This window comes from Ictidomys tridecemlineatus, chromosome 12 (genome assembly GCF_052094955.1).
Source record: "Ictidomys tridecemlineatus isolate mIctTri1 chromosome 12, mIctTri1.hap1, whole genome shotgun sequence".
Taxonomy (NCBI): Eukaryota; Metazoa; Chordata; class Mammalia; order Rodentia; family Sciuridae; genus Ictidomys; species Ictidomys tridecemlineatus.
Genome location: NC_135488.1, coordinates 18,477,046 through 18,487,884, shown reverse-complemented (window position 1 = coordinate 18,487,884; position 10,839 = coordinate 18,477,046). Strand labels below are relative to the sequence as shown.

General features: G+C 44.6%; 1 pseudogene; it reads left to right on the top strand.

The window, feature by feature from the left end:
• The first annotated feature begins 750 nt into the window (after nt 1–750).
• Nucleotides 751–10,596, top strand: LOC144369521 (cyclin-dependent kinases regulatory subunit 1 pseudogene; annotated as a pseudogene).
• Nucleotides 10,597–10,839: the final 243 nt, after the last annotated feature.

Below are 10,839 nucleotides of genomic sequence, written 5' to 3'. Positions count from 1 at the left end.
CTCGTCAATTGGTTCTGCAGGTGGTCTTCCAGGAGGCGGAGGGCGCAGTGACCCTCAGGCAGGTCCAGGGCAGACTGTCACCGTGGCCACTGGGTGTCATTGGATGAGGCTGGCGCTGTAGCTGAAGCCGTAGCTGCTGGACCGCGACAAGGGCTGCTGGGTCTCCTCGCTCTGTTCAGGAGCATAGCTGGGAAACGTCTGGGCACGCGACATCTTGGAGGCACCGAAGCCATGACCTAGAAGGCAGGAAAGGACAGCTGCGGTGAGAAGCAGATTCAGCAGAGCAAGGGATACTGCAAAAGCCAACTCACACAGCGAGACTCCAGATCCGCAGAGCTGAGCTAGCCGTGCGGAAGCTGGTGAGGGTCTGGAGACCTCTGTGTCTCCATCTTTCATGAGTTAAAAGTCTTGTAGTCAGGGATCAGGGTTTCCCCAGGTGCATCCCTCTGAGAGTTCTGGATGCCAGAGAACTAGGTACGTTCTGTAGGGATCTCAAACTTCTGTCCATTAACTTTTGAAAGAAAAATAGGAAATCTTTTCCCCTCAAGGCTGCTTTTGATGGAGAGCCTGTTAGGGGTTTTCTTTTCACATACAAAAGCCAATTGCACACTTTCTTAAAACCCTCTGCGAGCAAGCAAACTACACTCAGTCTTAAGCAACCATCAGTGACCAAGGAGAAAGCGTTTAAATGACAGAGTCAGGGGCTCTGGTTTATTCTGGTTGGTTTGTCCCTGTCACTGAAGCCATTCCATGACGTGGTTCACCAAAATGGTAAGCCTTGATGGTCACTACGATGGCCTAACACTTGGATCTTATGCAAGATATATTTAAAAAGGCTTGGACTGTTCAGAGGTAGCTTTGTGATGAGAACTTGTCAACTGCAAACCCAAATGAAAGTGGTCCCTGAACACGTGTCACAAGGTCAAAATGGGTGGAGAGAGTGTGCATGCGGAAATCCCCATGCTCTTCCCAGTAGCTGCCTCATCCTTTCTGAGCCAGTAATTATTCTTCATGCTTGAGGATGATTTGTGCCACTGGAAACATTGATCCAGCAAGGCAGAGTTTAGATTATACTCAAAGGAAGAGGTGTTTTCTGTTTGATATGTATGTTCTCCGATCTCCAGAGTGAGCAATGCAGAGAAGACTATCTGTTCGCTCAGGAACATGGAATGTCTCATTGTGGATTCAGTGTCTCTGTCCTCTGCAATGTCATCGGCTTGAAGCCATTGTCATGTGTGTTTGATGTCTCAAAAAAATACCCTTGCTGCATGGGGAACTTGGGATTCAGGGAGGACACCAAGGGAATTGGGTAACAAAGGGCTAATTAAAACTGGTAGAAAGAACAGGCTAAATGTTAACGTTGTGCGGGAGAGAACTCTCCTTCTGGATAAAAACATTTTGGCTTCACTGTTTGCTGACCCTCCTGCTGACCCTCTTGCTGACTGAGCAGGGAAATCACAACAGACAGTCGCTGGCAGATCTGGGGGAGGAGAGCGTGGGGGCAGTTCCTCCTTCCCCTCCTAGGGTCCTGAAGCCCCTTTTCCTCCCTGGGGCCCTCAGGTCTGATGGTGGCCAGGCCTCCCACTGTGAGTCCCTCACAATCCCCCAGGTTTCCTGGACTTTGTCTACAGCTCTCCAAAAGTCCCTTCTTAAACCCTCTTGGCACCTCCACTCAGTGCGTGTTCCCTCTCTTGCAGGACCTGGGGCCACAGTGAAGGAAGAACAGCAGGGCAGGGGTGGACAGGGCGAGAGAGGGCCTGGAGGGCTGGTAAGGGAAGCTTTAGGGGTGAGAGGGGTTAGACCAGGAGAAGGCAGGTCAGGATCTCTGGGGCTTTGACACCAGGCACCTGTGGGGCCTCTTGTACTGTGTGGCTGGCAGCTGACTTGAAGGTACTCACTTCTCTTTGGGTTTCTCAGTTTCCTTATCTGCAAATTCCCGATGCTAATAAAGCCACTTAGTTTGTATGACCTTTAGATGATTACACCGGTGAGTTGATCCATGCTAAGCACTGCCATTCTGCTGAGGGGATCCAGCAGCATGGTGTCTCCAAACTGCCCTCCAGGGCAGCTGGGGAAGGCCTCTCTCAGGAAGTGGCATCTGGCATGACTTTCTATGGCCAAGTTCTGATACACTGACTTGACAGGGGAAGAGGCATCAAAATTTTAGTGATTTTATCCCCATATCTTAACATTTATATTCATAACCAGTGATATTCCATAGTTTCTCTAAGTGGGAATACTGGTATTTATCAGCCTTAAGCAGCTAGACAGTATGATATTAAAATTATATCCCTGGTCTGGGTTATTAATTTATTTATTCTTATTCCTGATATTTTTAAAGTTTTAGAAATATCTTTAACTCATATTACTTTGTGGGCTGAAAGCTAAAATTTAATTCGATAATTCACTTCACCCATGAACACATTTTTTTATCCTAGAATGTTGAGACTCACAGGTGCATCATGCAACTCACAATCACCCATCAGGGACCCTGTGGGAAAGGGCCCCTGTGGAGAGAAGGCACCTGCCTCTCTGGTTGACAGGCTGCTGGGGAATGAGGGTCAGACCAAGAGCAGCAGAGGGCACCAAACCAAGAGTCCACAGGGCCTCGCTGGCGATTCCCAGGAGGAAGCTGGCGGAGCTTATGGGACCTGCGTCCCAGAACCACTCATCACGAGGACAACCAGAAGGACTTCCTTCCTCAGAGTGCACCCTTCCCCACCACGGCCCACGCAGCCTGAGTTCTGCTGAGCGGCTCTGGACCTCGCGGTCCTGATGGGAAGAGCACCCTCTCCAGAGCAGACCCACAGCACTGCAGGAAGACCCGGGGCAGCAGGGCTGCAGCCAAAGTTGGTTCTCTTCCTCCTCCCGCAGGGTGGGCCCATCTTCCTGTCACCCCTTCTGCACCCGCAATACGCCCCCCACCCCCTGCCGGCTTCCTCCACCATCTCCTGGTGCTGTCTCTCACTGGTGTCTTTCACATGTCATTCTGTTTCAAGGTCAACCTTGTCGTCTTCACCTCTTCTGTGAGTCATTTCTGGTCTAATTGGAAATGAATTCATGATTTTTCTTTCTTCAACTGTTTATTTACAGACAACTTACAAATTATGCTATTTAATGCTTATCACAAAAACAACACACCTCAATCAGAGCAGAATACATAAAGGCTTTACAAATGCTGTTTGATTTTGGCCGAGTAAGTGTGAGAACCAAAGAGAGAAATAATTAAGCATTTTCTCAACATTCATTTGAATTCTGCCCTGAGGCACTATTGATGAAAGCGAAACAAAAATCCACTCCCAGGCTTAAATCAACAACGTGAGGAAACAACTTTGTTCATCTGTGATGCCGCGATAGCGCAATCGCTTCCTGAACTTTCCCCTCCAGCCCCCCTTAAAGACAAATGGTTGAATCTGGACCCGGGAATCTGAGGGCAGAAAATTTGTGATTTTATTTCTTAATAAGGGCTAATTTCCAACGCTGTTTTTATCAAAATGATCAGAAGTATTTAGCCAACCACAAATGACATTTGTTAACAATCATGACTCTATTTTAAAAGTCCTCTTGAGTTTTGATTTTGATTCCATTGTGTATTCATGTTTGTTTTAATGGAAAATAACATTCTCTACTATATTTTCAGGTAATGTTGACAAACTGGGAAAAAAAAGAAACCCAAACCCACAGTGTCTTTACCTGGTGGTTTCAAGTACACTTTGAAACACACCCCAGCCTGCCAGCTTCTCCCTGTGGTCTGTATGCAGGCCCCAGAAACATAGTCCCATTCCATAAACAAGGAAATCTACTGGACACAGAGACTTTTGAAACATTCGCTTTACTGTAATAGAATTATAGGAAATCACCCCAACCCAATTCTGGGAACTCAAGAGTGTCACACAAGAAGGGCAAAACCACCCAGCCTGGAGGAGGGAAGGATCCCTGCCGTGCTATAAAACATCCAAACTGGTAATGCAATTGGAGGGTGGCAAATGTGGTAGAAAAGAGCAGCTGAATGGGAAGACAAGACCAGCGGTTCCCACTCTGCACAGAGAAAACAATCAGGCCAACCCATGACACCGTCTCCCTCCTGAGGAGCAGGGAGGTCCTTGGCCATACAGAGGCCTCGCTGAGCAGGGCATTCTGGTGGGTTCTGGTTTTTCTACTCTTTCTTCACATGTCATCTAAGGAAAATGCTCTTTGTAGGAAGTCAGAGGATCCAAGGCATAAAACATGTGGCCATAGTTGGTAAAGGGAGTGGGCCAAGTAGAGATGCTTCGTGACTCTCTGTGTGTCTTATTAATTTGCTGGGTCTGGGGATGATGAAAGGGTGCTGTTCCCTTGAATAATAAAATGAAAATACAAAGTGCAAAATAAACAGATAACCATGTTCTCTGGAAGGAAGGGAGGTGCCGGGAGTGAGAGCGCTGGCCGCCACTGGTCCTGGAGGGTGACAACAAAGACTGGCTTCCCTCTTGAGCAACAGCTCTGGTCACCAGCAGGGCCGGAGCAGGCCGACTGCAGACCAGGCCTGGACAGGGAGGAGGAGGCAGAAGGAAGGTCTCTGGGGTTCTTGCTGTAGTGAGTTGGGGGCAGTGTGGTGTCCATGGAGCACTGAGCACTTGCATGCTGACCTTGCAGCATGGACAAAGCTGGAGTGAGACCAGGGGTAGCAGCAGTGCAGGGCTGGCCACAGTGTCTGAGCAAGGACTTTCCCCGTATTAGTTACATGTGGAAATGCCAGGCACACTGCCCACATCCCTTCTGTAACTGTATTTGAATTTCACTCAGTTTTTCCAGGTTCTAACTCCTGTTAGACTCTGTTTTCTTTGGGTCATGGTACTCTCCTCACATGCTTCTGAACTCCCCTGGGGATTCCAGAGGTCAGTGGCTTTGTGCCCTTGAATACAAAGGTATCCGGGTTCATTTCAGCACACTGGAACCCAAGAGGAGCTATGGTCACCGGCTTCAATCTACACGGGGAATGATTTGTAAGAGTCACAATATCACAACCACTATTCACTGAGCACATATTTTGGTCTAGATCCTGTGCCAGGTACCTTAGAAATATTATCTGCAAAAATCACCTCAACCCCAGCAGGTGAGACTGCGTTCTGTGTGTCAAGGGGACTGGGTTCAGGAAAGCCCTGATGGCAGGTAAAACATGATTCTGAGTGTGCCCGCGATGGCGCTTTTGTTCAATACGAGAGTTGTCATCTAGTGGACCAAATAAAAACAAAACCCTCAACGAGGGTGGGCATCGTCCAAGCCTTCTGGACAGAACAGAGAGGAGGGGGCAGGCAAGTCCTCTCTCTGAGCTGGGACATCTGTCTCCGTCCTTGGATGCAGAGCTCCTGGTCCTCTGTTCTCCACTGACTTAGAGCACCGGCTGTCCCGAGCCTGCAGCTGGCCGTGGGCAGGTTGTCAGACGTGGCCTCCGTGACCACCTGCCCATGCCTCGTCTATCCACTGTGTCCCGTGGGCTCCGCTTCCCGGGTGAACTCCGACTAGCCCTCAGAAGACCTAGGGGTGGTTCACAGCAGGCCGAACCAGGTGGGGAGGCAACCCCGTCCCTGAAGACTTGACGGGAGCACCTCTGAAACGGCGAGGTGGATGGAGAAGAACAACAGCCATCGAAGGAGCAAAGCTCTCTTGGCTGGCCAGGGCCGCCCTACAAAACACGGCAGGCCGCCACTCAACAGGGGACACTCATTTTCTCACAGGTCTGGAGGTCACAGGTCAAGGGTGGTCAGGGGAGTTTCCCTGAGGCCTGTGGGTGAGGTTTCTCTCTGGGCAGCAGGTGGCTGTGATCTGTGTGAGCAGGCCGTGTCCTCCTCTCCTTTCTGGAGGTTAGCCGCCCCATGACCTAGTTCTACCTCAGTTAACTCTTAAGGGTCCTGTCTCCAAGACACTCACTCTGGCAATTCAACCTCTGTGTTTTAGGGGGACACAATTTAGAGTCCATCACAATCTATACAAGATAGAGTTGGGAATATAGCTCAGAGCTAGAGTACGGACAGGCTTAGCACATGTGAGGCCCTGGGTTCGATCCCCAGAACCATAAACAAAAAATTAACAGTGGTTTTATGCCACAAGGTTTCTAATATAGAGTGTCAAATTGCATTGTACCAATACATTTTCTACCTAGTAGACGTACAAGAACTTACTTTCTTAGCGTTAGATTGATATGAATATTATTGGATTTTTAAGAATTTTTTTTTCTCTCAAATTGAAATATGAACAACTGCATCTTGTTAATTTCCTTTTGCTGCATATTTTTTTCTGGTAGTAAAGTCTTAGTATGTGCTGGCTTTATGTCTTGATATCAAGTTTTCATTGCAAAAATATTAAAAATTTCTTATACCGTTGCAATTTTTTTCCTGCTACCTTTAGCTCTTTAATTAAACTTGTTCAATGTCCTATGCAGTGCTGATGTGCTGGGAGCAGGGTGGGTCCCCTGGTATCCGTGTGCATTCACACACACACACACACACACACACACACACACACACACACACAGAGTAATGCCCACCACAAATCTCGTCCATGTAACCTGCCTTTGTCCTTTTCAGAATTTTTAGGCAGTTCTCTTTTCCTAGTGTTGAAAGGTTCATGATAATATTTCTTGGTGTATTTGTTTTTCAAAAACTTTATGATTTTTTTTCAACCAAAGAACAGATGTCTTTCATTTCTAGGAAATATCTCTAAATTATTATAATTTTCTATTCATTATTTAACTTCTATTTTCTCTGTTCTCTCTTCCACCTCTGTTTTCTTTTTCTGGGTCATCTATTTATATGTTCAAATGGTGTATTGATCCTGTAATTTTCTAATCTTGTTTTTCACTTTCTTTTTAATGTTTTTATTAGAAAATTACAGTCACGCCTAATATCGTGGTTCATTTTGACGTGACCATGCCTGCATGGGATATAGACGGCTCCACTTCAACCCCTTCACGTTCTCCCTCCCCTGTTGTCCTTCCTCTGCTCTGTGGATCATCCTTCTATTGATTTGTAGTTTTTTAAAATTAGTGCTTTATAGACATTCCTAAAGATGAAACGCACTGGGGCAGACGCACACGTGCACAGAGCCTAACTTGGTCAGTTCCATCCCACTGTCCCTCCCCTCCCCATCAGTCTCCTTCCTCTCCCCCACTCATCTCCCTGCCCTGACCCCCCTGCCAGTTCTTCTTTCCCCATTCACTGTCTTTTTCTGCTGCTTTATTTGGGGGAGATTTGTAATTTGCGCAGACTTACAGAAATAAAATTCTACCACTCTGACTGTGATTTGCAAGAGCTCTTCTTTCCCTTCTCATTTTCTTCCTGCTTTCTCTTTTCTTTAATTTACTAACAGAGTAAAAAATTCACTAATTTTTTAGCAGACATAAATTACATACATATATCTATTAATAAATGGACTTCTACCTACCCAGGATTTAATTTCAAAACCCAAAGTATGGCTTTTCCCTGGTTGTGGATCATTCCTGTACTATCTTAAAGATAAAAAAACTTTGAATCATCAAAAGTCTGGATTGTCTGCATTTATTTATGGTGGCAGGATGCAGGGGACAGTGTTCCAAGTCTTAGGGGTCTATCTCAGTCTTTGAAGGGCTTGTGTCCCAGAACCATGACCTTCAAATCTATTTCTTGGCTGTTTTTCTCCCTGTATCATGAGGCAGGAAGACCAGAGGGAGGTGAGTGGGAGAAATGTCTTTTGCTCCCTAATAGGACGAGTCTCTGATCAAGTTTGTCTCCCCTTTGGGAGAGTGAGCTGGGGAATCCGAGGAGGCCCTGGGACTACCACCGTGGGCTTCTGCACTCTCAGGAGTGAAGCCTTCCGCCATTTGTCAAAGCCTTGATTCATGTGCACCCCACCCCCCCACCCCCCCACCCCCCCGTTTATGGCTCCAGTGGCCTCCATTTAAGAAAGCCAAGTCTGAGTTGGAGCTCTCTGCATTTGGCTGTGTGTACAAATTTGGGGTGGCAGTTTGCTCAGAGTTCTCTGAAGGATCCTAGAAAGATAGTCGCTCTTCAATTGTCTCAGCCTTTTTTGCTGTAAGAATAGAAGTGATGACCATCAAGGTCTTCAGTGGTCAGAGCTGAAAGAGAAGGTCTTCCATTATCTTTATTTTATTTTTTCTTTTTTTTAAGAGAGAGAGAGAGAGAGAGAGAGAGAGAGAGAGAGAATTTTTTAATATTTATTTTTTAGTTTTTGGTGGACACAACATCTTTGTTTGTATGTGGTGCTGAGGATCGAACCCGGGCCGCACACATGCCAGGCGAGCGTGCTACCGCTTGAGCCACATCCCCAGCCCCTTATTTTTCCTACTTAGCCTCTTTATATTAAAGGGTTAAGAAGTTTATGTTTCTACTCTTCTTGGAGGATATACATACACAATTGCTCCATCTGATCCATTTTGATGAATTATTGATTTGGAGTAAAAGTTTTTTTATCAAAATATTTTTTGAATAACTTATTGACATTACATTATAGACCTTTGTTTATACGTGTTTAAACTTTTTATGTAGAAAATATTTTTAGTAAAAGTCCAGAGTGAACATTTCATTTGACCTATGATAAACTTAGATGTAAAGTTTCTAAAAGGAAAAAGAGTAAACCAATTTATTAAATATAGAAGCAAATACAGCCACAGTGTTTTGACTTATTTTGTGTGTGTGTGTGTGGGGGGGTGAGTTTCTTTCACTATAGGACACGATAGTAAGCATCTCAATTAAAAGGGGCCGTTTGCTGGGTGTGGTCATGCACACCTGTGATCCCCATGACACAGGAGACTGAGGCTGGAGGGTTGCAAGTTTGAGGCCAGCCTCAGTAACTTAGGCCCTCAGCAACTTAGTGAGGCCCTGTCTCAAAATAAAAAATAAAAACTGGGGGTGTAACTCAGTGTCAAAGCTTCTCAGGGTTCAATTTCCATATTAAAAAAAAAAAACAGTGATCCCTCATCCGGCATAAAACTGTCCTTCTTCAAGTAAAATCCTTATTTGGGGGTATTTTGTCAAAGTGGTACTGGTGTTTATAATTGCTACAAAGTTACAAAATGCAGAACAACCTCAGAAAGAATAGAAAACAGTCAAAGCTTACTTCACTTTAACTTAGCTTTTCTTCAGAGAGGATGTAGAGTAAAAGTCCACATTGAACAATAAAAAGGAAAAAAATGATAAGAGAAGGTGCCATTATTATTACTGTTTTTTTTTGCTCCAGCCATATAATTTTTAATTTCTTTTTCTCTTCTCTCACATGAAAAGGATATTATAAAGTATTAGATACAATATAAAAAAAGGTATCTTACAATATGTGTTTTATGTATTGTTTGACAGTTCTCCCTTTTAACTTTGTAGAATTTCATGTAAAGATCATTAGTTTTGAAATGGTAGTTTTTAATTAAACATTAAAGTAAAAGACAGGTGGCGCGTGCTGCTGGGAGTTGTTTAGAGGTTGGCGGCGCCGTGTTGGAGGCCCACAGGCAGAGCGATCAAGTCGCACAAACAAATTTACTATTCGGACAAATACGGCGACCAGGAATTCGAGTACTTGCATGTCATGTTGCCCAAGGACATAGCCAAACTGGTCCCTAAAACCCATTTGATGTCTGAATCTGAATGGAGGAATCTTGGAGTTCTGCAGAGTCAGGGATGGGTTCATTATATGATCCATGAACCAGAACCTCACATCTTGCTGTTCCCTCGGCCACTACCCAAGAAGCCAAAGAAATGAAGCTGGCGAGCCACTTTGCAGCCTTGAGCTTTACCCAGCTGTCCTTACTTTCTGACATCTTTTTGATAATGTGATTATGTTGCCTTCTTGTTTTCCACTTTGATATTTAAAGGATATTCAATCCACTGTTTGAATGTGCTGGTAACTACTTTGCTTGTGGAATAGAGCCACTGCTGCCCTGCCAGATGAGTGCTCTGTGGACCACAGCCTTAGCTGGGTTGGTCCCCAGAAGCCACAGTGTGCTCTGTATCCAGCAGAACACACTTGGCAGATGGAGGGAGCATCTAAGAATCAGACCACGGCTGTTACAGGGATTGTGTGAACTTGCCGTTTTAGTTTTTTCCTGCTGGGTGTTGTATGTATGGTGACTTATGGATTTATGTTTCAATGTATTGAAAATTTTCCATTTTATTTGAGAAATCTGTTCAATGTTAAAAACCTTGATTAAAGAGGAAGTTTTTATAGTCTAAAAAAATAAAATTAAAAAAAAAGTAAAAGACAGGTTATCCTGCTTTCTGAATTTACCAATGTTCAATGTAATTCTGTTTGTTTAATCCATGTAAAACTAGACTGCCCTTTTCCAAACTTTTTTGAGAGGATCTACTTTGACTCTAGTTTACCTACCTTGAGATAGTTAATCGTCACTATTAAAATTACAAATGGTCACATATTGAAAGGCTTATGAGGAAAGTTACTAGCACAATCATGCTCTGCTTAAGGAAGGCCATGACATCTAGAAATGCACCATTAGTCCATGTCATCTTATAAATGTCAGAGAGTGTACAGACACTAGCAAGATGGCTATGATATCTCCAGGAGATAAGATCTTGTAGAACCACCATCACATGTGTGGTCCGTCCTTGCCCAAAACATCATGGAGTGGTACATGATTATACTTTTGAGTAGATTTTATGTTTGTTTGAAATAGTTTATGAGTCACAAGCAAGTCGTAAACAAAGTACAGAAAACTTCTCCCAATGCATGTCATGCTGTCACAATCAAGATGTAGATGTTGTTTCCAACTGCCTTTTTATAAGAGAATATATATTTATCCCAGTCCATAAAAAGCAAAGATTAAATATCCATAGGAATCTTTACACTCTGATGGTGTGT